The 27,326-nt window shown below is 46.4% G+C and overlaps 1 long non-coding RNA gene across 4 annotated transcripts; it reads left to right on the plus strand.

Annotated features, from left to right (window-relative positions):
* The first annotated feature begins 5 nt into the window (after positions 1-5).
* On the plus strand, positions 6-27,185 carry LOC103877502. 4 transcript variants are annotated; one of them, XR_001894785.3, is made up of 3 exons: positions 6-756; positions 19,085-19,356; positions 19,727-27,185. It is a non-coding gene; the product is annotated as an uncharacterized LOC103877502 (long non-coding RNA). The 4 variants fall into 4 exon arrangements; XR_001894786.3 differs by having other exon boundaries at positions 6-209; XR_001894789.3 differs by lacking the exon at positions 6-756 and adding an exon at positions 766-3,155.
* The last annotated feature ends 141 nt before the right edge of the window (positions 27,186-27,326 follow it).

Genomic DNA, 27,326 nt, shown 5'->3' on the forward strand with positions numbered 1-27,326 from the left:
ATTTTTTTCCGAAGTTGATTCAGCCGTTTTTCACACTCAAAATCCAGCGTCTTCTCAGTAAAGGGTGTAAAGCAATTTTCGGCCCCAAAGAAAGAATGCGTTTGGGGCTCTAAAAGTACAAACGAACCCTTCGAGAGAAAATAAGAGTGTCGTATTGAATGAATCACTTAATAAAGGGGGTTTTGCTTTGCTAAACAGTTGGTGGGCAAGTGAGTGGGCAGGAGGGAGGAAAAGATGGCCAGGAATGGGGACAGAGGAATCAGGCAGCAGAAGACTGGAGTCAAAAGTGCTTATTGCAGTTCTTGTAACCTGTGTGAAATGCTGTGGCCATTCTTGGGGCCTGGATAGGTTCTGGGACCTGGGGAAAAGGATGGGGTCACTTCTGGGGACTCTTAAGGTCCAGGAATCAGGGCTAAACTGGCAATGGGGTGATGAGGCAGTGGTTGTGGTAAGAGCTGGCTTGGATGGTGAAAAGGGTAGCCTGGACCATGAGATAATTCCTGAGAGTAGCTAATGATGGTCAGATAAATGGAGTGGCCCATCCTTGAAGGGTGTAGTCACAGAAGATGGGGTCCCTGGAAGAATGACAGTGGATCACCCCATAACTGGTTAGAAGATGGAGTTGGAGATAAAGAGAGATGAGTCAGGGAGTTGAGAGATGGAAAGTTTGACAAAGGAGAGAGAGTGTCACAAGGACTGAGAGCTGGAGTCCCAGAAAAGCTGAGCAAACCATGCTTGGTACATAGTTGTCACTCAGTAAGTGCTAGCTATTATTATTGCTCCCTTTGGGAGGGGAGGGGAGGGGTTAAGTCTGGTAGTTCAAAGGCAGTAGGAGGCAGTGAGTGGAGAACTAAAAGAGTGCCAGGAAAATAGGCCATTCTAGTTGTCTGTTTCTCTCCCCACTGTGATTATGAGAATTGCGGAAGCCACTCCTCCATTGGGGGAATGAGAGGGAAGAATTGAACTAAAGAGAGGGTGCTGGTATGTTCTGCAGCTGGAAACCCAAAGGATGGGAAGTAGGAATGGGGAGAGGCTGCCCTTGCAAGTGTCTTTGATAGAGCCTGTTAGAAGTGAGGTGAAAGAGGAGGGAACAGGTGAGAAGTAGAATGGGTTGTGGCATGGTTAGGCCCTGGGTGAACCGTGTACGTTATACATAACCGTTGTTGTGATTGCTGGAGTGGGGTCGTGGGGAGGAGCCCCTCTAGTTGTCTCTCTTGGGAAAAGGGAATGGTGATGAGATTCAAGACTCCATTGGAAATTCCCAACAATCATTGCCATAAATGTCAACTGACTCAGGGACCACACATTTCTGAGGGAAGAGAGGACAAGACTCTTCTAAATTTTCTATTTGACAAGCAGGGTGTGTACCAACTGAGGCTCCTAAATAGAGAGTGCATAGTGCAGTTCATACAGGTTCTGAACAGAAAAAATGAAACTCCTGATGTCAATACTCCATTTCCCTTGACCTTCCTACCGTCACTAGTGTGTGCTCTCTTTTTAGCAAGTCATTGAATGATTGGCATTTGTTGGGAGGAGTGCAGACTGCGCAGCTCTGAGGTAGCTAAGAGAAGGTGATGTTGAAGGAAGAGCAAAGAGTGCTTTTGATTCCCCAAATTACACTTAAATATGTATCTGTGGGGAACCAACAAGCTCTCTTTGAGCAACAGTTGAAATGCAAAGCCATCTGGACTAGCCTACGACCTAAGGAATTCTCTTCTATAATGTCTGGGGGAAAAGCAAGTAGGGAAAGGGGAAGATAAGGTAGGCCAGAGAGAGGGGAGACACAGAGAAGAAGGCAGAGACAAGATGGAGAGATCAGTGACAGCAGAGGCTGAGGCTGGACCGAGAGGGTTACAAGAGACAGCCCTGGAATGAGCTAGTTAACTTACTTGCCAAATCTTCAAAGTCTTTTCTATTTCTATTTCCACTGAATATGGTTCTCCTAATTTACAAAGGAAATTTATACAGTCTTCCATGATTCAAGAAAGGCTTGCATTTACTGACTTCTACCCACTTGATGTAAACTGTTCAGAATTTTGTTGAGGCTCCCAGGAAGCTCCTGATGATCTTGCTCATGGTGTTCAGATCTGGGTGGGGCAGATGAGCTAGGCAGTGGGGTGCTTGTGGGAGCCAAAGCTTGGAAGTTGGTTTCTGGAAGGTGCTCTCATTTCTTGTCTCCATGGATCGAGGGCTAAACAAGCCATTGGATAGGAGTGGAGTGGAGTGAGTCTCCTCATTAGCATGCTGGGAGGTGGCATGGACTGTGGCATCGCAGTTGAGGTGCTAAGGTGGAGATAATAGCATCATGATAGAGGCTGTTGGCCTTGCAGTGGAGAGAACCTGATGGAGCGCAGTAGTGGGGAGTGAGGGTAAACTGGCCCTCAATGAGGGCTAGTTTCTGATTATTGTGGATATTTTACTCATAGTCAATGACTAGAAGTGTTTCTGATAATCTGAGTAAGGTCGTAGGCAAGGGGCTGGGAGGAAAGTAGGGCCTGGGTAAGGAGGGCACAGGTACTGAGCAGGGCCCTGAAGCCAACTGTTGCTAGTCTGGAAAGGTACTCTCCCCTCCCCTCAGAAGGAAATCAAATAGGCCTGACAGGGTCAGGGGCAGAGTCAGAGATGGAGAATAGGAAATAAACAGATGATGGCGAGAGAGGCAAACGAGTGTGATGGAGAATCATGAGAGATGGCAGGCCATTGAGCTGACTCTTCAGGTCATCTAAGGATGTCTCTTTTTGCTCCTATTTCCCCCTGAGATGATTCTAATAAAACACCAAGGGTGATTAAAATGGATCTAGGGTTTGGGGCTTCAGAAAATGGCCTTTTTTCATTTACGGTACTGACTTCCACTAAACCATCTCCATGCGTGGAAGCTTGTATGCAACAGAACATGGGTTTTCAGCTTGGAAGGGTAAACGACTCTCCTGTGCGGTGGCCTTGTCTTAGTGACTCCAAATATGGGAAATGTCCAGGAGGAGGGAATTATTGACACACTGGACGTTAGTTATCCCCTGATTTCATGAACTTTATCTCCTAGTTCTTCCCTCTGCCGGTGGGAAGTGGTGACAGGGTCTGATGGTCACCAGGAGGCTCTGAGGAGGTTGGGGAGAAGGCAGGCAGGCAGAGAAACCCAGCTGGTGGCAGGTCGGCAGGTGGGTGCATGAGTCCTCTACCTCCTTCTGCCCCTCCCGGGTTGTGTTCTGTAGCTGGACTTTCTGTGAGATTCAACTTCCCGGCCTTCCCAGCCCCCTAAGCCTGTCACCTGTCTTGTGTCTTGCAGTAAAGTGAGGAGCAGGGAGCAGGAGAGGGGGAAAGAACAGGAGAGACAGGGATGGAGAGAAACCGAACCAAGGTGATATATGCAGAGACAGAAAGACAGATCTACTGAACAGTGACGCCGCCTCTGCGTCTCTTCTGTTGCTTTTCTTCATAAATGATTATGCTCATTTTCCAGGGATCTTTGTGTCCTCCATCAAGGATTTAGAGCCCAAGCATCACACTTCCTGAGCTGAACTTGCCCAACTTGCATGTAGTGCCCTTACTTGCTAAAAAGTAGGTACCTCAGCGTATGAAGAGTTGAAGTGATTCCGAGACAAGGGGTTTGCACTAGGTCGTAGACAATGTGAGGGCACTCCTGAGAGGTAAACACTGCCAGCTGCCCACTTTCCCTTCCACGTGGACAAACACAGGAAAAGGAGGGGAGGGGAGAAAATGAGGAGTAGGAGGCAGGAAGGAATTGTGAGTCCTTACTCTCTCCAAATCTGCTGCAGTCTCCTGGTTGAGAGAGGGTAAAAGAGCATAGAGGAAGGTGGACAGGCCTGGATAGAAGAGGTGATGAAAATAAAATGGGAATGCCTGAAGGTGAGGTTGAAGAAGTGTCTCTGTGTCACTTTGCTCCTTGGGTAGTCGTGTTATGTAATGGTTAAGCCTGTCTCTAGGCACCAGAAATGAGATGAGCCTCCTGATCCCCATCTGAGTACCCTGAATTATTTCTTCTACTTGTGGCATAATTGGAACTTGATGCTTTTAAGATTCAGGAGTGAGGTTTTGGGTGAATCGTTTTCCTATTTAGGGATGGGAGGAATACCTTCTAATGTGTTGTAAGATTCAAAGGAAGCAGAAACTCCCCATCCTATACTATTGCCCTTCCTTGATCCCAGCCCTCTGTTCTTCCTCCAAAGTCCCCTCTGATGAGATACATGTAACAGGCAGGAGGGAAGAGGCTGCAAAGTTGTCTGCCAGCATTATTGCCATGGGAGTGAGCGCACCCCTTTGCACCACAGCAGCCTAGGACAAGACTGGAATTTTTCAAAACTTTTACAGGGAAACAAAGGTTAAAAGCAAATAAAATAAGATGGTGTGAAAAAAGTAGAGCCAACGGGGCTTTTGACTGGCTGGCAACCTGGCGTGATACTAAACTTTGCCGTCAGCTGTTTGGCTCTATTGGATTCCCCAACCCGTCCTCATCTTGGTCTTGTGGAAGTGGATTCTTTGCAGAGCCCTGGGGTCATCTCCTCCGTTCTTTGGTCACTGTAGGTAGGGCAGGGCTTTCTCCATCTCACCTCCTGTCTCTTTCCTCTGTTTTGTGGTCTTGCACTCTGGCCCAGATCTCTTCTCTTGGTTGAGTAGTTGGGGTGTAAAGCCTTGTTATTCCCTAGTTTTAACCTGTGTAGGGGCCATTTTGGGGGTGGGGTGGGGAGTTAGGCTGTACACAGAGATGTCAGGTCATTAGCAAAGGAAATAAAATGCTGTTGGAAGCTCACATTTCATCTCTGTTCCCCTTTTGAAGACTCCTAAAATGTCCCCTCCCCTGTCTTCTCTGTCCTTCCAATGGTTACAGAATCCAGTCTTTACAGATTTACAAAATTAATACTAAAAATACATTACTGCTGAAAGGAATTTTTCTCAAAGGAAAATAAGGCTCATTTCTTCACAGAGAAGACAAAGCTGGAGACTAATAATATACAGTAAACCTCAAAGAAAATGTGAACACACTGAATATTTAACCTAAAAGTATATGTTAGGCATGTTAATATGATATACAAATAAAAGAGTTAATTCATGCAAATGCTAAAATGGTAGGGAGGCCGGTGGGAGGAGAGCGGGCAGGGCGCGGCTGCCTTAGCCAGCTCTGGGGTCTAGCGGTCTCAGCGGGTATCTCCTTGGATGTTGGTAGGCTTATGGATGTGTGGCCTTGGCCTCAGGGGGCCTTCCAGGGCAATAGGTGAGGGATGTGGGTGGCAGAGCCTGAAGTCTGAGTGACTCCAGGCAGGCTAAGATACCCTGTGATGGGGTGCCTGATGGGGGTCAGTAAGCCTCAGGAAGTCTTGGGGGTGACACTGAAGGCGACTCAGGGGATAGGAGCAAATGTGTTGCAAAGGCAGATTCCTGGGAGCAGAGAGAGGAAGGCTGGGTAATGATGCAGCTCTTGAAGTAAACTGTCTGTGTCCTGACTGGAGGCTGGAGTCATGGGGGAACCATGGCCACCCTAGAAGGCCCTGCTGGAGGCCCCATTATAACAGCCCTGTGGCGCACACCTCAGAGGCCAAGGCAGTTTCTTGCCAGGTCACTGAGTCGTGGATGGAATGGGAGTCATGAAGGTGGCATGGGGGTAATTTACTAAAGAAATACATTATGTTCCTGGGTATGTGTACCTTTTTAGGGAGGACGAGCAAGGAATAAGACTCGTGTCTGTGCCTGATCCCATGGGGTGCTGGAGGAAAGAGCACTTTGGCACCACATCCTCTTTCTCTAGTTCTCCAGGGGGCCAAGCTCTTCCCCCCACCAGCTGGCTCCTCTCTGATATCGGGTTAGATGAGGTTAATTGACCAGCAAGGGAAGGCAGTGAGGAAAAAGACTGCTTCATTGAGGAACAATAGAAGAAGAAATTTTCCAGTCTGGAATTGTAAATGCGACCACTGAGGAGAAACAGCAGCTTCGACAGACAAGATAACACATTAAGGAGGTCAGGGAGTGGGCCGGGTGCAGTGTCACAGGGGCCGGGGCTTTCAGGAGGCTGGAGTCTAAGGTGCCTATGTTTGGCTGCTGCAACAGACCTGATAGGCCTCTTGAGTTTGTCAGGGAAGTATGGGAAGCATCCATGAACTAGGGCCCACAGGATGATGTGTCTGGTCTTCCTGTGGACCTGTGGATGATAGGTAGGGAAGCATGTGGGCAGCTAGAACAATGCAATGGTAGGAAGTACTAGGGACCATCTTCTTTCCACACCTCCTGTGTGGCTTTATGTGGCTACCTGAGGCTAAGTGGTTGGTAAAACGCTTCTGAATCCCTAATGTCAGTTCCACTTCCTCTGGAGAGCCGGCGTTGAGAGAGCAGAGGGGAGCATGTCTGCAGGAAGCAGGGGGAGGCATGGAAAAAAATTCAAGTAGATAAAAGGTGGATAGACAGCCTGGAGAAGGGAGGCAACTAAGCCTTTTAAGTTTCTCTTGTATTCCATTGAAAATAGTTCAGCCAATTCACAGAGCATAGTCATAGCATTTTTAGAACCCTGCAGGCCTCAGGAAAAACTGTTTATTTACACTGTGCATTTCACATGAATCCTCTCAGCTGGAAAAGGTGTTCACTTTCACAGAAGCAGGCTGGAACTCAGTCCATATTCCTTCCTTCCGGTTTCCTGGTTTGCTGTGGGAAGGTGGGAGGGGCAGTGGGCCACAGGGAGGGACGGCCCTGCCAGATGTCTTCTTTTTCTCTTTCTTGGGGTGTAACAGAACAAAAAGAATGTCTGCAATTTTTTTGGGTGAGCCATAAAAGAGGGCTGTAAAAGGCAGAGGGCTAGAGTGTGGGAAGGGGTAGGGTTAGGAGTCGAAAAACGAGAAGAAAGAAAAGGAAGAGTAGGCTTCCCTGAAGGGCCCCTAATCACTCTAGCAGCTGGGGAGTCTGGGACTGGAGGGGAGAAAACAGGGAATGAGAGGTGGGAGTAGGAGAGAGAGTGAGGTTTCTCCTACTCTCTTAAAACTCATGCTTTCTTTTCTTTTTTTTTTTTTTTTGAGACAAAATCTCTCTCTGTTGCCCAGGCTGGAGTGCAGTGGTGCGATCTTGGCTCACTGCAATCTCTGCCTCTCTGGTTCAAGCAATTCTCCTGCCTCAGCTTCCCAAGTAGCTGAGACTACAGGCACACGCCACCACACCTGGCTAATTTTTGTATCTGCAATAGTGATGAGATTTCACCAGGCCAGTCTCGAACTCCTGATTTCAGGTGATCTGACTGCCTTGGCCTCCCAAAGTGTTGGGATTACACAACGCATGAACCTCCGTGCCCAGCCAAAGTAAACTCATTCTTTATATGAGGTTTCTCCACTGTGCCTTAATCGGATAGAAACATCCCGGTGTGGTGTCTGGAGCACTGGGCGGCATCATTACAAGAGAGTTGCCTGGGCCAGTGCCCGGGTAGAGGGTGGCTCCCTCTTTTTCATCTCTGAGAGAAGGGAGGCACAGCCATCCCTCCTTTTCTCGCTCCTTCCTGGTGTCTTTGCTATCCCAGCTCTGTTCTCCTCTCTTTAGCTCTCTCTTCACATGATTGATGTTAGCAGAATGTGGAGTTTAGCGAAACAAATGCAGGGTGGTAGCAAAAGGCTGAGGTGGCTTTTTGTCAAGAGAAAAGAGCTTTGGGGGTGTGAATCTTCTCATTCGACTTGAGTTTGTAGCCAATAATTTTATCAGTGAACAACAATAAATATGCCAGAGAGTGGCTGGGAGGATGAAAGGCTAATTCTTTTCTGTGGCAGGCCAGAATCTGAGGTGAGCTTTTCAGAACATGGGAGGCCCTTGGGTTAGTTAAGTGAGATCATGGGTGAGGATATTGTGGCAGATCAGGTGACATAGACAAGCCTGGGTCATTCCTGTAAAGATGGTAAATGGTGGGTTTCTGATGAATGAGGAAAGCCTCTTCTGAAATACATCGACTCAGAAGCAGGGTCTCCAGATGGAAGTATCACATGGCCAGGGAGATCCTCACTTTGTCTCTGAAGTCTGTTTTTGTGGTTGGCAGGTGGAAGGTGTCCTCCCTCCCTTTACCAACATCTTTCGTAGCTTTCCAAGATTCATTTCCATCTTGGGTGGGGGTGGGAGGAGAAGGAGGATAAAGAATCAGATGAGCTGAAGGGGAGACACAGAAAGAGAAGATCAGGTAATCACTGAAAGGCAGAAACCCAGAAAAGACTACATCAGCCCAGGTGACAAGTCCCCCAAGTCACTTCTCCTATACCAGCTGCCTCTCAGAAAGATGCTACTTTTTTCAAAGTTATATTTACCGTGTCTTCAGAGCCTTTCAAAGGTGTAAAGAGAAAAAAAAGGAAACTATACAAAGCCACTTTTGCTAAACTTTCCAAGCTTGCAAGATGTACCTTCTGGGTGAAGATCTATTACTCATCTTGTTAATTACTCATGGGACTTGGGTTTATGTGGGAAAAGAAAGAGAGAAAGTGGAGAGAATTTGAGTCAGAGCCAGGTAGAAGACAGCTTCTTCCCTTGTTTCCTCAGCTCCCTGAGGGCAGGGAACAGGCTCTTTTCATCTCTATGTCCCACGTGTCTAGCATATAGTAAGAGCTCAATAAATCGGCACTTACTGAATTGAACTAAATTATTTGTTGAATTTCCATGTGGGTAAAGGCACAAAATCTGTCCCTGTTGTGGAACAAGGGACCATACAGGTGCAGGGTGGAGTGGGAGAAGTATGCATTTGGAAATCTAAAGGAAAGAAGCAATGTTTCCCAAATAACCACTACTAGGAGTGCCAGTGCAATGGATGGGGGAAAAGGAAGAGGGTAAAAGGAGGTGGGATGGAGAGTAAAAGTGAGGATCTGTGTTGCCTTCGAACCTGTGCATACTTCTTCCTCAGAAAGTTCTTAAGTCTTTAGTCATCCTTCAAAACCTAGCTCAAGTGCCATGTCCTCTGAAGTCTATTCTGAGAACCCTCCCTATGCCACACCTCAGTGGTTCTTTACATTCCAATTTCTCATTCATATGCAGTATTAGTTGTGTGATCAGTTGCTAATATGAAGACTTCTCTGCTAGACTGGGAGCTCTTTGGGGACAGGGACTGTTCGTTGTTTTTATCCTCAGTGCGTGATATATAGTGGGGGCTGAGGGCAGGGAGTTTTGTCAGTTGTCCTAAAATTGATAGGCAGGTCTGGCGTCAGGGCTCCTGGTAGCAGGCAGTAGGCAATGATCCAGGCTGACAGTTGTTTGATGCCTTGGGGGCTTGACAGCCTTACCCGTTGGGGGCAGTTCCAGAGACCTACCTGTAGAGATTGGGGCTCAGAGAGAGATAAGACTCCAGTTTAAGAAATAGTGAATAGAATGAAAAGCAAGATATCAGTGTGCTCTTGGAGACCAAAGAACAAAACAGTGGCTTCACCTATTGAAACTGATGTTTGAGGAAATGACTTGTTCATTGGGAAGAATGCCAAAGGCCCAGATGCTGGAGCCCAGGTTCCTGGGTCACAGCAGGATCCCCAGCCAGGACTTCATCTAGCTGCCCTGGATGGTTCTTCAGGTTCTGTGAGAAAGCTGGCCGCTTGGTCTCTGAGCTGTGGATGGGGACTGGCCTACTTCCCGGCAGGGAGCAGGTCATAACAGGTGGGCTCTGCATGTAACTGAGAGCTCTCTATTTCACAGGGTAGTTTAATTTTACTGTAGGGTGGTTGTGATTAATTTTAAAAAGTTATTTTTATTGATTTGAAATCCGTCTGTCTTATAACTAGCACCCATGGGTTCTAGTTCAACCTTTAGTAATCTGTTAAATCGCAAAATCTCTCTTCTGCATAAATTTAAGAAGCAAGAAGCAAATATCCCCTCGAACTATTGTGAGCCTTCTTGACTCCTTCAATAATCTCCCCATCCCCAATTGTTCTTCTTAAAATATGTTTTCAAGTCCTTTCATAATTTTGCTCACTCTTCTGTGGACTTGCTCTAAGTCATTTATGTCCCCCTGAAATATAGTACCGCAGTGGTACTCAGCTAGGCACAGAAGATACTGTTAAATCCTTACCTGGGGATTGTAGTTCAGTTGATGCAGACCGAGGAGGTCATAGTAAGAAAAACCTGAATCCCTGTTATTTTTTTCCATTTTTCTTGAAACTCATACTGTTGCTAGATGAAGCTCTTCATTTTATACTTAATGATATTGATTTCTTTTAAGTGCAAGATTTACCAACCCTTCTTAGTAAATTTCATTTTTTAAAACATTAGTGTCTATCTCTTGAGATAGTTCTGAGTCTTAATTCACTCAGGCAGTACTAGCTATACCTCTCTATTTTGTAGTATTGACACATATCGAGGGACACTACTTTTATGTCTTTGTTTTCATTATTTAAAAAAAAGTTGAATGGGGTGGAACCAAGCAGAGTGTGACTCTAGTTAGTCATGCAGTGATGGGTTTACCTAGTCATCCTGTCATCCTGTGCACATTTCCTGTCTGGTTGATGTGGACATTATGACACTTTGTCAAGTACTTTACTGGTCAAGGTATATGATGTGCCATTCTTTCCTCCTGTTCTTACTCTTGGTCACCCTATCAAAATAGAAAATTTGCTTAGTGTAGCATGACTTTGTTGTCAGTGACTCTATGATGGGATAGTTCTATCCTGTTAGTTATTCTGGACTAGAGGCAGATAACACCAAGATCGATCGATCTATCTATCTATCTATCTATCTATCTATCTATCTATCTATCTATCTATCTGCCTTGGTGTTATCCTCCTCTAGTCCTGCCCTTATATATATACAATATCTTTTGGGTAAGACAATATTTTCTCTTTTCTGATTCTGTGTTTACCAAGGTCTGTTCTATTCTGGTCTCTATTGTGTTGTATGGCCAAGAAGAGCAAGTCCCATATAGATAGTTTGGGCTGGCAAATTGATTATTGCAAAGGCATTAAGTAGCAGTCGAGCATTAAAATCTGTTTCTTGGGAACTTGGTGGGTATGAATCTATTCCTTGGAGTCTGACTGAGGAAGTGATAAAATCAAATGTGCAATACATGTCCTGCAAATCTTGGGATGTAATGACTCTACCAAAGGGTAGCTGTCCAGGGAATTTCAGCCTAAAGCAGCCAACCAGAGTTTAGATGAGAGAGAAATGACTGGCACGTTGTAGGTTAGGAATCAGGGAAAACTGTCTGGAGGAGTGGGAAAAAAAGAGAAATCTATTGTTCATTAGTGTCCTTTATTCCTTTTTCCTCCAAGATTCTCAGGAAGGTATATGAAGGGGAAGGTCCTCCCCTCCCACCTGCTTCCCTCCAGTCCTGGCACAGTTAATTTGCTAGCTTGCTCTACCATAGGCAGACAGTCTATGAAGTGCATGAGGCTTTTAATACAGGTCAAGTCTGGTTGTAAACCCAAAACTTTTCCTATTCATGATGCTTCTAACTTGTTGCTTAGGTCATCTGGTAGTAGGCTACGCCAGTGCGTTTACTTTTGAACTTTAACTTTGGTCATTCTGGCAGCTCCTTACTGCTGCCTGGTTCCAATATCTTAGTTGGCCAAGGCATTTAGAAGTTTTTTCTAGCTCATCAGTCACAAGTCTGCCTAGATTAGGACCATTGGCATTTCTTCATTTCATGGTTGGGCAGGAAAGGGAATGAGATCTCTTGTTCCTTTCTTAAGTTTTGCCACTTTCCTAGTGTCTTGCCAGAGAGCAGGGCCTGGTCCCTATTTGCTTGAGAGGACATTGGCTCTTGTCCCCTTCCTAGACTTAGGAAATCTCCTTTCTCACTTGTCTGCTTCTTGTAGGCATCTTCCTCCTCCCCCTCCACAGCTAGAATGATCAACTAAATGAATTTTAGATAGCTTCAGCTTTCTGCCACGACAGTGTCAGAAAGCTGAAGCAAGCATTTAAAAGCCTAAGGTTACCTGGTTGAAATTGGAGGGAGAGAGAGAGAAATATAAAAAGTCATAACACAAAATTAATATCTAAAAACAAATTCTCCTGGTACAAGTATGTTCCTAACGCATTAGCTTGTCCCTGTACCTTCCCATCTTCTTCTCTGTGCCCTTGATATGCATTTCCTCTGTCCATCCCTCTTCCCTGATCCCTGATGGCTTGCGGCTTTGTCCTTCTGGTTAACACATCCAACATGGCTACAGTAGGGAAAATGCCACTTACCAGCCTCCCACCTCCCTTGCTTGTTGTTCAAATGATTACCTCACTTCTACCTTGGCGAGATGCTACTTTTAGATTCAGAGAACCTCAGACAGTTCTAGCTCTAAATGCGTACAGAATCTATTATAAGATTTTAATGTAAGCCTCTGCGCCAGAGGCAGTGTTCGTGTGCAGGGTTTGGTTGTTTCTTTAGAACATTAGGCTTCCTCTTGTTGCGATGACTGATGTGGCTTCTGCAGTAGCTCAGGGGCAGGGAATTTGGGACAGGCAATCTATTGCCCAAACTCCGGCTACCCCATGGCTATTGTTAAGAAAATTCAGTAGGAGTTGCCTAGATCCAATTTCAGTGAACCTCAAGGTATTGCTTCTTTGAGACAACACGTTGTCTTTGGGGCTGTTCCTGTCATTATTCTAACAGGATTTAACTCGTGCACTTGTGTTGAGGGATAATGGTAAGATCAAGTGTGACTTGCCGTGTGATCTCGTTCTCTCTCTACTCTCACCATTCAGGCTGATTTGCTGGCGACACGAAATGCCACTGGGTGGCTGATAGTCCCTCTGTTGCAAGGCTTCCTTGCTAGACTTGAAGCCTCTTAGAAGTTGTGAATAGGATACAAGTTCAGCAGCCTGTAGATTGTGACACAGCCTGTGTTTAATACATCTAAAAATCTGCTGATCTATACATAAAGCAGAAGGATCACAACTACTGTCTTGTAGCTTTAACTTTCCTTTTCAATTGGTTCGTGTTTTGTTTTTTCTCTGGTGTTGCTGTAGTTGAATCAGAATCTGTACTACCAAGAAACTAAACTTAATTTTCCCATTTCCTGAGTGTTACCCCTTATTCCTCTAGACTGTGAATTCCTTGAGGGTAAGGGCTGTGCCTTGTTCTTTTCTGTAATCCCTGTGCCTAACGGAGTGCCTTCAGTGTTGATAGTGTGGAGAGTTGGATGTTCATTAAATATGGGAGGATGCCTTCCCCTCCTTGGCTTGGTTGACACTACGCTCCTCTGGTTTTCTTTCTGTCTCCTGAGTCACTTTTCAGTAACCTCTGCTGGACCAGGCTAGGTCCTGGGGCAATTGCTTTTCTATATTCCTCTAATCTCAGCCAGATTAATGATTTTAGATTATATGCTAATGGCTCCCCACTCCCATGAGGGCCAGATTGAGATTTTAACTGCTTGTCTCCTGTCTAAAACAGAATCCTTGATTTCCTTTTCTAGTTCAACTCCCAAATTGTTTCTGCCGCAGTCTCCCCTACTTTAGTAATAGGACTTACATTTGTTCACAGCCCTCAAATTGGGATCACCCTTGATTTGTCTACTTTGTTTACATCTCCACATCCAATCTATCATCAAGTGCTGTTAATGCTACCTGTAAAATACATTCTAGACTTGTCTATGTGTTCGTTAGCACTACCGTTACTACCCGTAAGCAAGGCCACCATCATCGTGAGCCTAGACATTGGATGCCTCCTAACTGCTTTTGCTCTTGCTCTATACTATAGCAGAGGGGTCTTTTAAAAATGTAAATCGAATTCCATTGGGTTCCTTGCTTAAAAGCCTTCACTGGTTGTCCTTTACACCTAGACTCACATGTGTCCTTATGTGTATCCTACATTCATGGACATCTCTCTGCCCTCAGACATCTCTGCCTTTGCACCAATTGGAAAGAACTTAAATCTCCACTACAAATGTTATTTAAATCTTGTTTTGTATGTTCCATATGAGGAAGGAAGGAGAGCAAGCATTTATCAACTATTCTTTATGTGTTAAGTAATGTTTTCATATAATGTCACATAAAGGATATAGAACCTTTAGTAAAATAATTCTAAAGAAATCTGTTAATCTCATATGTCTGATGGCATCACTGGGCAATAGGCTGTCATGGAAGTAGACAGGTATTGCATTCAAATAATGTTGCCTCTGGTTCTAACTTGAAGAAGCCAAATAGCAGATGAAAAGGGGCTGAATGTTCTAGTCAGTAAAACAGACTTCATGCCAGAAATCTGATCCTAGTCAAGGGGGATGCAAAATGCTAGGTGATAAGCAGTAATGCAAAAATCATGAACAATCCTACGAAATGCTAGCCTATAGACAGTCTTCATTAAATGTGTATTAACTGAGTGCTCACACATTGGGGATGCCTATAAATAAGACATAAAGGTCCTTGTCCTTATGGGATTTGCTTCCAGGGAAGGTTCCTTCTTAGGGGAATGCTCAGCTTTGAATAATGAGAAATCTGCAAAAGATGTAAGCCTCGTCCTTTTAAGATTGATCCTAGAGAGAGAAACCGAACTTCCTTCAGCTTAGACATAGGTCCTGCCCTCAAGGAGCTTACAGTCTGGAAGAAAGGAAAGAAAAGTAACAACTGTACTTACTGCAAGTCAATAGTGCTAAAAGATTCTGGAAATGGCAAAGTAATTCAGGGGAAGAAGAAGTTCTTTAGATTTGGAGTGGAGGTCTTAGGAGATCCAGGAAAATGTTATGAACGAGGTGGATCTCAGTCTTACATTAGGGATAACATTTGGGTGTGGAGATTGAGGGTGGAGAGGCCCTACCTGGCATAGCTCTGTTATACAGGCAAAGACTGAGCCAGGAGAGGGATTGTCTCTAGAGAGCCAAACAGAGGCAAACTGGCAGATAAACCCTCATGGCGGGAGGGGTTGCATACAGATGGCTCTGCAGTCTTGCTGCTCTGTTCTGCTTTGTGAAGGGAAACAATGCAGGAGCTCTGAAAATATAGATTTAAGGGCAAATTAAGGCTTTCCTTCTGATTGACTTGAACAGGCCCAGCAGGGAGATCTAAACAGTTGGTGGGAGAAAGACAGAGAGAGAGAGAGAGAGAGAGAGAATAATTGCCATTAAGTGAGAAGGAGTTGATGGGTGCCTTAAGCAAGGTTAAGGTCAAGGTCAATTCAATGGCAAGGCTTTGACTCCTAACTAAAATTCAGGGTGAGCTGATGAAAAGTTTAGGATTCTTGAGAAAGGTCTTGAATTTTGTAACCTAGGCATTTATTCTTTTACAAACATGTGCTTAATGCAGTGTTAAAAATAAGGGTTATGTGACATTTGCGTTTGCATTTAAGTGTTTTAATAAGAGTATGTCTTTTTCACAAAGAAGAATCAGAAAGTTCACAGATAAAAGGGAAGGGCTGAAGTAGGAAATCAGGGACTGAAACAACAGGGAAAAACCACCACACTGGATCATGTGGCCATGGAAATTTTCTTCATCAGGTGTCGGTATCTAAACATCAACATTTTCATTGTTGTTTTGTTTAAAAGTGAACGGAGAATTAAAAAAGAAAAGTTAACAGAGCAAGTTACACAGTGGCCCAAAGTGTCATTGTCCTCACCTGTGAGCTGGAGATAATAATTTACTGCTCTAGCCAGGATGTTTGGAGGATAGATAAGATAATGTCTATCACCATCCCAGCATGGTGTCCAGCATAGAGCTGGGGCTTAAGAAACACTATTTCCTTTCCTTTCCTGTTTGTCTTTCTGTACACAAGCAGGAACACATCTTCCCTTCTGTTCTGACACCTGTTGCTTTTCCCTTTTACTGTCTCTGTTTTCTCTTGGATGTTCCATCCACTAAAACTGTTCAGTCAGTCTATCCCAGTCCTTCCCCTCTTCCCTTTCTTCTTTACTTCTTTTCATTTTAAATTTTCACCTGGAGACCCCCTTCCAGAGTGATCTAAAGCTAGTTCTCTGCTGAAGCTATTGCTGTCATTTACCAGCTGTCCCACTGGGGTGGACCTCCTTCCAGATCATGGTGACCATTTCTTAGGGATTACTGGGGTCACCCTTATAAACCTGGAAATCCATGAGTGTGATGCTTCCAGTCTTAGAAATGACCACACCTGAGTTTGTTGAGTGTTTAATCCTTCCCTGGAAAGGAGTGTTCAACAGGCTCATAGAACTTGCCTGCAGGGACACCGCCAGGCAGAAGCTATTGGCTTTTGGGACCTGGACATTAGCTTCCCTGCTGCCCTTCCTCCCTCTACCTCATTTTCTAACCTACCAGCCCCATCACCGGCGTGGGAACTCCACAGACATCCTGTCTTTCCTAGTTAGAGCTTCATTAGCATTCAAGTAGACAGATAAGTATTCTTGCTCAATTTCATGCTTAGTGAGCTTATTGAGGGCCCAGTAGCTGCCTATTGTAAGGTGGGTTGTGGATTTCTCATCAATAGCCATTCAGTGCTGTCTCCTTACCTTTAGGGATGAGACAGCAGCAAAGGGGAAATTATTATTATCATCACTATTAATAGGAAAAACTACCATTTGTGCCAGGCACCTGGCATAAATTATTTAACATAAGCTTTACAAATTTGCAAAAACCCTATAAGTGAGATATGTTGTTCCCATTTTACAGATGAGGAAACAGAGGCTCAGGGAAGTCAGTGACACAGCTTGGACTCTAAGTCTTTGTTTTTAGTGCTCATATTCTTCCAAGTCCTACTACTTATTCATCTAGTAGTGAGGGGTGGGCTAGCTCTGCGTGCACATAACTTCATCAGTGTCTAAGCATGCCATTTGAAGCTCCACTGCCCCACATGGCACTTCTGCCTTAAAGCACAGCCAGTACTGTGTGTGTTTTCAGAATGAATTACTACCTGGAGGGCCACCACATGGTCTTGCTTGAGCCCTTTTGACTTATATATATAAGTTCCTTTCCTCCTTTCAATTTTCCTCTCCCAATAGCCAAAGCACCTTTGCATCCAAGATCTCACTGGAGTTTCAAAATAACCCTCTACTGTAGGCAGGGCTGAGATTATTATTTTGAGTGTACAGATGAGGAATTTAAGGCTCGGCTAACCTGAACGAGCTGCCCCAATTTCTACTACGGCATATTGGGTGCAGTGCCTCTATTTGGTGGTCAAGCCAAGTTATTCATTATCCAAGGGGCTGACTTGCTTGGGGTTATCAGTTGGGGGCCAGCTCTCTATAGGAGAGGTTACTTTTTAATCAGCTGGCTCGCATCCCCCTGGCGACGGGGCCCTAATGATAGGGACTTGGGGAGATTTCTAGACCAGGTTCCTCTCTTGCCTTCCCTCTTTTGGTGACCCTCTGTATTTCTTTTGAGTTTAAAGGTGATGATGTGCATTTCTTATTTCAGTCTGATTCTTGCTACTGGGTGACAGTCTTTCTACTGCTAGGGTGAGAGTTATGTTGCAAGAGAGAATTGTAGATAGGATCTCTTGTGGGAATATCAGTGTAAGAAGAGAATTCAGGGTTCTGCTGGGGTGTGTTGTGTAGTTTGACTGGGACCTGGAGCAGAAGCTATAGGAGATCAGATGGACTTACTAATTTTTTTTTTTTTTTTTTTTTTTTGTGGCCAGATGTATAGTCAGGAGTGGTAGATGGGGTGGGATGGGGTGGGCAGGTGGTTCTCAAGATTGGCTGAAGGAACAGGGTAGTTGAGAAAACAGACTTTCAGGAACACAGTCAGGGGTGAGAAAAGAAAGGGGAGGTGGGACCTGGGTCTGAAATGAGCTGAATTCCAAAGCTGGACACAGGCAGCCGGGATGGAGAGATCTAAGATCAAACAATGCATATCGAAAGACTAGGACAACGTTTTGACAATGGTAGCTACTAGAGAAAAGCTAATTGTCTTTTCGGTGGGGCAAAACCATAGCCAATTCAAAATGGACTTTATAATTTTCACCCAGAATAGAGTTTGGGCTACAGTTGCTGCTTATACCTAAACTAAGGTAGACAGGACCACTCAAAGACACCCCGTATCTGACCGTGGAGTCAGCTAGAGCTGGGTTTGGACACTGAGTGCCACCATGTGACACTGAGCAAAGTAATTTCACTTCTCCGAGCCTGATTCTTCATTTGAAAAATGGAGAAATGCTTTTCTGTCAAGGTTAGAGCTAGATATCTGTAAGATAAAGCTTTAGACATTCAGTAGTGGAGCTATGAGATAGTTAAGCTACAGTCAAATGTACTGGCCTAAGTTGCTTTTGAGGCTAGAGGAAGACTGATTTATGAGAGGCCACAACCCAGATCCCAAAGACCTTTGTTGAAGGCTGCCTCCCTAGCTAGATGTTCTGGGTTGAGAATTCCACGGGGTCTTAGTGTCAAGGGTCCTTATATTCAGATCTTGTGTATCCAGTCTTAAAGGGGTGACAGCAGTCACCTGATGGGCTTCTTATTCATTCCTGGGGATATCATGCTGGCCCTTCAAGCTGGGAAGAGGCTTTTTGGATCCAGAGAAACTGGTCAGATAGGGCAGGCCTGACCTACTCTGGCTTCCAAAGCATCAGAACCCCGCTGCAAAAACTCCTTGGAGGATGTACCCCTAGATACTATGCCTACAGGCCTCAGAGCCGTCCATCCTGAAACCCTTAGTCCTTAGGCCCTATTGCTACCTTTCAGATTTCCCCCACGCTTCCTTGTTCTCAAGACACTCTTCTTCCTCTGAGTCCAGTTACCTGAAGCTAGTCTGCTGGATTACTTCTCTCGTCTTTCTTTAATTTACTGTGATTAGGATTAGAGAATTCCACACCGTGTCTTCCCCAGAAGGCAATTGTCTTGGCCTTTGGGGGATCCACTCTCCTGTTTATGCTTTTCTGAGACAAAGTAGGGGTGAAGAATCTGGACATTTGGGGGCCCTTTTTGATTAGTGTTGTGGGGCTTCTCTCCTGGACCTTTCTCCAGAGTCTTTCCCAAATCCATTCCAGGCATTCTCTCCCTACCCAGAGGATCTCTACTTGGGTCTTTGTACCACTGCCCCGTCTGTCTATGGAAATGTTGCCGTAGCTTCCTTAGTCCCCAACCTCCATCTGCTGCCATGCATTCTCCACATTGCTGCCAGAAGTTGTTGATTCAAGCAGTCATCTAATCATCAAATGCCCTTTGAGCACAGGCTGCGCTGCCGCCCTTGCTCTCCTGGAGCTTACAGTCTAATGAATTACCCTCCCTATTTCTGACTCAGCGTTTCTTTTTGTTCCCAGCTAAACATCAGCAAGGACTGCTAAACACGGCCAGATGCCTGGAGGGTGCTCCTGAGCCTCTCGTGGCAGGAATGTAGTAGGAGAAACCAGTGCTAGACCCCTTTCCACTTCCAGCCTGAGTCTCTCTGCACGACAAGCTGCACCCTCGTGCTCTTAGACTTTGCTTCGTCTCTCCTGATCCCCAGACATTCGCTTCTGGAACTCACCTCCTGGTCCCGGCCCAGAATCCGACTGGGGCTTCCTTCAGCTCTTTCTTGACTTCTCAGGCACTGGTGAGCTAACAGCCCCTTCCAATTTAGCCCCATTTCCCTGCCCAGCCTTCCCACTCCTCATTCCCCTTTTTAGATGGTTTGCTCTTGGGTCACTTTCTCTTGTATTTTAGGGCTTCTGCCTGGAATGCCCTTTCCCCTGCTTGCCCACCTGGAAAACTGCTGCCCATCATTCCAGGCCCAGCTCAGATGCTACCTCCTCTAGAAGCCCTCCTGGACTCTCTCAGGCAGAGTCAAGTGCTCCTTCTCCTGAGCTGCCACCACAGTTTCTGTTTACTCCCACCCCTGCCATTAATTACCTGAGAAGCGTGCTTTCCACTAGATTATAAGCTCCCTGAGAATCTGAACTGTGCTGCTCTTTGTCTTTTTAAAGCCCCATTCAGGACCTGGAACATAGGTGCTTACTACACATGTATGGAATCGTATGGAATGAAGAAAGTTTTAGCTGTGCTCTTCTTCTTCTCCAGCTCAGACCTGGAAATAGGAGGTGGGGGTGGAGATGTGGGAGGTGAGGTGGGGGAGAGCAGAGCGTAAAATGAAAATAAATAGCTAATTCCTCCTAATAATGCCTGATTTCCTGATTTGATATTCTGCATTAATTATAATTACTTGCTAGGAGATAGGGTATTAATCACCGTGTGTGTGGCACTTCTGCAGAGTTGCAACACAATGCCTGGCTGCCTGGCAGCTGCGATGCTCAGAGACTCCGATGAAGATAAGCAAGGCTTGGTCAGAATTCCTGGGCAGTCACCTTAGGCCCCTCTGGGGTGCTAAGTGTCAATAAATCCAGTCAGACAGATTGTTCTCTGGATCGAGGGACCCAGAACGTGCTAAGAAAGGCATTGTGCCGAATGCAGGGATGTGGTTAGAGGAAAGTGAGGGCGTTTGGCCCTGTGGGGGACATGCGAGTTTAAGTCAAAACAAGAACTAGTCATGGCCTCCTATTGTGTCTAGTGTCATGGTAGGCTCTGGGAGTAATGACGTTCGCAAGGAATGGCAAGGAATGGGCTTCTGACCCCAGATAGCTTGCAGTCTCTCCAGGGAGCTGACTTACATATATTTTGAATAATAAGGACTCATCCCATTAGAAAGCTTTTGACTGGGCTTCAACAGGACAGGTGCGTGTTCTGACTTCACTAATTGGTGGTGTGACTTTTGCAAGCCCTTCTTTGGGGAAGAGTAAGCTAGATCCCAGAAACATGAGGGCTGCAGCCCTCTCTTTGGGATTCTTTCTGTCCCTCATCTGAGTCTATTAAAATACTACCCATTCTTGAAGGTCAATTTCAACACCTTGGTCTCTATGAGCCTTTCATTCTTCTTCCTGATGGGTAGGGGTGCTCCTTCTTATGAGCTAAACCCATCAGTAGTTGGTGTCTGCATCTCTCACTGGGGCTTGCTATCACTGTGGGACTTTGCACTCCCTGTCCCCCCATGGAATGCTTTCCCCCAGGTAACCCCACACAGCTGGCTGCTCACTTCTGCAGGTGTTAGTAAATGACACCTTTGTGGAGATGCCTTTCCCAAACGTTCTGTGTAAAGCAATTATTCTCTGTCTCCATGCCTGCTTTATGTTTTTCATAGCTTTTTATCACTGCTTGGCGTTCTGCATATTCTCCCATTTATTGTAGGCATTAAGGATGAGAGCAGGTACCTCATTTTGTCCAGTTACATTTCTATGACGTGACACATAAAGAAACACTCAAAGAACAATTGTTGAATGAATGAATGAATGAGTGAATAAGTGGGCTGTCCTCATATAACCGGTGTGTCCTTCAGGAGACCTTTGTTCCCATTAAAGGGGAGCAAGTGACTAAATAGCTCTGAGGCCTGAGAAGATCTGATATTTCATGTGATTTAAAGGAGAACTGCCTACCTTTGATCCAACATTTGTTACAGGCCAGGAATTGTTTCAGGGCTTTCATTTGTCCCATTTAGCTCTTACAAAACACTTTGAAGTATCAGTGACTCCCATTTATAGGTGGCAAAACTCCGAGGCTCAGAGACCTTAAGTAATTTGCTCAAGATCACATAGCTCAGAAGCAACGGAATCAGGATTGGAGCCTCAGTCTGTTCTGCTCTAAAGCATTTCTAGTTTTCCATTCTGCTGCCTCCCTGGATGAGGAGAGAGGAAGCTGGAACTCTCTGAGCCCTGGGATGGGCTGGATGTTCTGCCACCAGATTTGACACCCTGCCTCGCTGCCCTGTCCAGGGAGCTGCCCATCCCTAGCTTCTGTCTTGCCAATCTCCCACTTCTTTATCCTCCTCGTTAATTTTCCTTGCCTCTAAGCTTGGAGCTCCTTTAAACTCCTTGTTTTCTAGGATAGGCATTTCAAATTCCAGCCAACTCGCTGGAGTCCCATAAGCCTGTTCTTCTCAGTCATTTATCTTAAACTCCTGGCTGGCTGGGTGTCCAAGGGGGATGGCAGGACCTGAGTTACACTTTTATCTCTCAGCAATCCCAGTGCAACCCCTCCTTGCAGCTGAGACAGCCAGGTGGGAGGGGGTCCCTGGAGAAATATCAACCAGCCTGCCCACTGAGGTGAAGTTTCAGGAAGTTCACGACGTTTGCAGCAGGGAGGAGCCTGGCCCCTCCTCTTCCTGTATGGAAACTGGGATTTGAAAGGGCCGGGTGGGAAGTCTTGTAGCAGGGACTCTAGTCCTTGTTTCCCCCTTTTCACCCAATAAAACCCTGTATTACTCGCCACTCAAATTGTCTGCAAACCTAAATTTTCGTGGCTGTGGGACAAAGAACCCTGTCTTTAGCTGAACTACGGAAAAGTTCTGCAACAGCCATGTGAAGTCAGATTGGGAAATAGGAAAGTGTCTCCTCATTATTCTATTGTTCCGGTTGAACTAAGGAGCAGTGACATCCCTCCTCTGGGACTTAATGAGAACAAAACACAGGGATGGCTGAGAGGAGCCACATGTCCTTACCGGGAGAGAGGAATGGAAGAGGCGGTGGCAGGAAGACACTATGTGTCCTTGTCTCCTTTGGAACATCTCTCATCTCTTGGGACTACTCCTGGGCTGGGACTCTAGGTGGTCTCCTGAGCAAAAGCATGTAAGGGGCAGGCAACTTCTTTCTGGCAGTTGTATCATTTGTGTTCTGAATTTGAGGGTTTTCTAGGACCCTCAGTGGAGCATGTGTAGTCCAATATCCTGTTCAACCAGTGAAGAGACTCTGGGTTAAGCTCTCTTATTCCTTTGGGAAGGATGATGGGCTTCAAAGGGGAGTCATGGGAGAGGAAAGGGCCCTCTGGTGGGCCCTGGTGTCTCAGGGATGGGGAGAGGTCCTGGGTTGTGTGTGTGCGGAGGTGTCTTATGGGCTACGCTGGCTACTTGAGTCCCATCCTGGGCTCTGGGGCATCTTTGAAACTTCTGTGGCACTCCTTATGACACACCTGTGCAGAGTGATGGTCTCACCCATCCCCCCCTTGTGCATTTCTGCAGGACCTTGGATCCTGAGGGAGCTGGAGGGCATTTGGGAGGAGGCCTGGGGTTGCTGTGTTTGATTCTGGGTCTTTTGAAGCAGAACTGGGGGCAGGTGCAGGCAAAGGGGGCTGACCTCAATGGCTGCTGAAGTCTCTTCCAGTTCTAACATGTTGTGATTTTTCTCGGAAGAGGCTGGTGATAAAGGCAATGTCTGCACACTCTCTGGCTCTTCAGTTCTTACTTTGCAAAGACACACACTGGACTGTGTGATAAGGAGCCAGCCCCATGGGGCCCTAGGAATTGAAAGGGGAGAGTGGTGGAGGCTAGAATGGGCAGCAGTGGTGCTGAGAGGCAGATCTACCAGGTGAAGTCTCTGGCATGGCCGGCAGGGACCTGGAGAAGTGAGCTGGAGAGGGTGGGGCATCTGCAAGCCATCCCAGAAGAGCTGGGCCGAGGGTAGAAGCAGAAAGAAGTCAGATCCAAGGTCCTGGGGGTGGCAAGCTGGGGGAAAGGGGAGGGAGGGAGAGGTGCAGTTGGGAACTTTCTGGACTGGAGCAAACTGCCTTAGGTGCCAGCCATCCTTCCCTTTTGCAGCCTGAAGAGGAGGGACTAGAGATGGGGTGGCTGGGCTGGGAGATTCACGTGTGTGTGCGCGTGCATGCATGTCTGTGTGTGTGTGCATGAAGAGCCCAGGCTGCTCCTCAGGGACACGCACTGCTAAGCTGTCCTAGCATGTGACCAAGCAGAATAGGTGCCAGCACAAAGACTGTTGAAGTGGGGACCAAAGTCTCTTCCCTTTGTCCTCTCTCTTCACCTCTGCTCCAGCCTTTGAGTGGAGCCTGGACCACCGTCTCCTTGCCCTGCTATGGTTTGGCATAGCCCCTGCTTCCCAGTGGCAGAGTTCTGAGGTGACAGCAATCTAGTCCCTCCAGGGCTCAGCTGGGACAAAGAAGGTCTCACCCTTCCTCATCGCGGGTACTCTGCCTGCCTCCCTTTTTCTTCCCTGTCTTCTAACAGTCACTCCTCCCTACTTTTCTTCTTTGTTTCCTTTTATGTGATCTTAGATTATAAAAGAAATATGAGCTCATTATAGAAAACTTGGAAACGTATACACAGAAATAAATACATAAGAGAAGAATCTCAGAACGTCACTGCACTCACATAGGTAACACTGAGCTTTGATGCGGCCTCCACCATTCTTCCCTTTCAATTTCTAGAGGTCCCCTGGGCCTGGCTTCTCATTGCGCTGAGTTTGAGCACTGTTTTTTTTCCTGGTTTGGTGCAGCCTGCATATACTGTAGGTATAGTATTGCAGCAAGCTTTTTCTCTCTATGGCATATGCATTTCTCTGTGTCATGAAAATTCTTCAAGAAATTTAATATATTAATAAAAATCGATCCTAAGGAGCTGTCCTTATTCATTTGATTATTCAACTTTTAGCAGACATTTTGGTCAGTTTTTTACCATTACAGACTAGACTCAAATCAGCCTCTTTGTGCATAACACTTTGTCTGTGTTTCAGATGATAATATTTTCCAGTTGTTTGTACATGAGGGGTGGAGCCTAATCCAGAGACCCATCTGCAAGTCTAACTCTGGACAAAACTGCAAAAAAAGTCTTCACCCTTCATTCTTTTCTGAAGTGTCCAGTGCTTTCCTGTGGTCTATCCTTCCTTTCACAAGTAGCCAGGGAGACACTTTTGAGAAATTTTTCTATTCCTTGCCTCCCAGTTCCCCAAAAAACAATACAACAAAACCAAAGGCCACTCCAGCAAGGAGACCGCCTATTTGACTTTTGCATGAGGTGCCTTCTCTTGGCGACCTTCTGTTAAACGTGGATTGGTTAATATGGTCTGTGACCCATCCGCTTTAGGCCCTGCCTGGGCAAAACCTCTCAGCTCAAGCTGAGAAGATGGATCACAGCCAAGGGCTCAGTCTTCGTGCTCCATCCTAGGCTGCCATGGGAGCCTCTTTCCCAGTTCTCCCAAGAAGCGGCTGCTGAGGAAGCAAAGCCTCACACTGCTCTCGAAGCAGACTAAAAATCAGCAGAGGCCAGTGGTCTACTAGGCAGGGAGAGCCACATTTTTAGAAAGAAGTTGAGGCCAAGATCTAAAGGGGAGAGAAAGGCACAGCATTGTTGGGAAGATTCTACATGGAGCCCATGGTGTAGAAGAAACATCCCATTTCAGGTTCTTCAGGGAAATCAACCTTAGCTGTTTGCTAACTTGTGTGTTGGACCAGAGTACGCCAGTGTGTTTGTTCTCCTGTTCCATATTGTTTATCAAGCATATATGGTATGACTCCCACATATCCAGGCCCCAGGCTGGTGATGAGCAGGTTCAGGAAAAGAGCATGACATGGGGTCTCTTCAAGAAGCACATTGTCTGACTTGGAGGCTGGCGGGCACACAGATTCCTAGGACAGGGGCATGAGAGCTCAGGAAGCAGGCAGTTCACTTCAGCCTGGGGAAATTCTTCACTTGAAAATAGTGTAATTCCAGCAGGGCCTTGAAGGCAGGACAAGGTTTTGAGTTGAAGAGATATGAGAATCGGCCTTCTGAGCAGCGTGGGCAGGGGTGGAGAAGTGGTGTCAGAGGGGAGGAGGCCCTGTGGTTTTCTGGGTACTTTGTCCCAGGGTGTGGTCTGCAGTTGCTTCGAGGAGGCATTTTGCCATCCTACAGGGATCTGCAGGTGATTTGGAATCCTAAGGGTGAGGCAGGAAGATGATAGAAGGAAATGTGGAAAATGGATTTCAGCCTTAGTGAGAAATTCCCCAGGCAGCTGGCAGTTGGTCCCGGGCCACCTGAGAGCTGCTCATGAAGTGCTTTCCCAGGCTGGACTCCGTGTGATATTCAGCTCTGAATCTCCTTGGGGGAGGTGGCTTCATCCTCAGTGTGAAATGAGGCCATGCTCCTGAGAGCACTTAATCGACTTCTGAACACGGCGGTAACGTAATGACTTTGGTGCTAGACTCTCTCCCAAGAGCTTCCCACGCGTTGCCCCGAATCCCCCAGGTAGCCCAGCACAGCCCCATTTCACACGCCGGCAGGCTGGGGCCTGACAGTGTCTGCCGCAGTGGCACTTGAGCTTCGGTGGCTTTCCTAAGCTCAGACGCCAGCTTCTAGATGATGTTGCTCCTAGGCACGGACGCCAGCCAGATGTGAGGAAATGGAGGCTCAGAGAGGCTGGGAGAATAAATGAGGCTCAAACCGAGGTCCAGTTCTTCTCTACACCCAGCAGGGAAGGCGGCAGTGGTGGTGGTGGGCTTGTTGTGAAGAGATGAACAGGGTGCCAGGAAGAAAGATGGAGTGAAGAAAGGAGAGGACACCAAAGATCTTTTTTCCCAACCTGGCCATGTTGCCCAGGGCTAGGCCTTAGGTACCCATTCTTGATATGTACAAGTCTATGTGTGGTCTCTTGTCAAGCGTAGGCCATTTAACTCTAGACCTCAAAGACTTTACGCTCCTGATGGTAGCTTACACAAAAACGGTGTTGCATGGCTCTGCTCCCCTGTGAGGGAGGCAGGATGGGCTGAAGGACACTTTCAGAGAGGGTATGTCTTCCTTGAGTGATGGGAGAACAGATTGTGGTGGAGAGTGTGGACTCACCGACTTGGCCTGGGTTCGAATTCTGTCTCTGCCACCTGCCAGTTCTGTGGCCTTGGGCAAATTATTTGCCTTTCCTGTGCCTGTTTCCTCATCTTCATTATTAGATGGGATGATCATCATGCCTTCCTTATGGGATGTGTTGCAGATTAAACGAGTTCAGGTGCTCAGAATGTTGCCTGCCTCAGAGTCACTGTGATGTGAGCATTTGCTCCGATTGCCTCCCTCGGGCCCAGTACTTGTTTCTCCTGGAAAATGTCCTATGGCTTCTCCCAGGGTGGCATCTGCTAAAATGTGAAGCTGAGTCCTGCCAGCTGCCATCAGGGCAACATCTCCAGGCTTTGGGACTCTGCCCTCGTGGCTGGAGCTCTTTCCTTCTGGTCTTCTCACCCTGCAGTCCTTAGTCCTGGAGTAATAACTAGAGTATTCAAGTACTCTAGCATTAGATTCCTTTTCAAAAGGAAATCCAAAGGGTTCCCTGGGCTCACCTGGTTCAAATTCTTTCTTCTTCAGAGACTGAGGTGAGGGATATGATGAGGTTTTTTTCTTCAAATAGCCTGATTAATCCTTTATTCTTTAATTCATAGTACCCTCCACCCCTTTTTCCTTTTTCTCTTTTTTTCTTCCTTTCTGCCTTTGTTACATGCCCAGACATGCCACAGTACCAGGCGTTATCAGTACCAGCTCACATTCCTTTCCTTATTTGGAAAGAAGACCAGCTCCCTAGCTCATTGCACACACCCCTTCCGCTTTCCTCTCTCTCCTTTATGTGCCCACCTTATCTAAAAAAAAAAAAATGTTCAAATGTTTAGCCAACTGGGATTAGTTCAGATTGTGCGACCTGACCCTGGTCAATGGGGAAAGGGTACAGGGGCAGGACTTGCATCAGGAGTAAAGGTTCTCGTGCCCCTTTGTTCAGGTGTGTTCTCATGGTGACT

Source organism: Papio anubis, chromosome 12, assembly GCF_008728515.1.
Source record: "Papio anubis isolate 15944 chromosome 12, Panubis1.0, whole genome shotgun sequence".
Taxonomy (NCBI): Eukaryota; Metazoa; Chordata; class Mammalia; order Primates; family Cercopithecidae; genus Papio; species Papio anubis.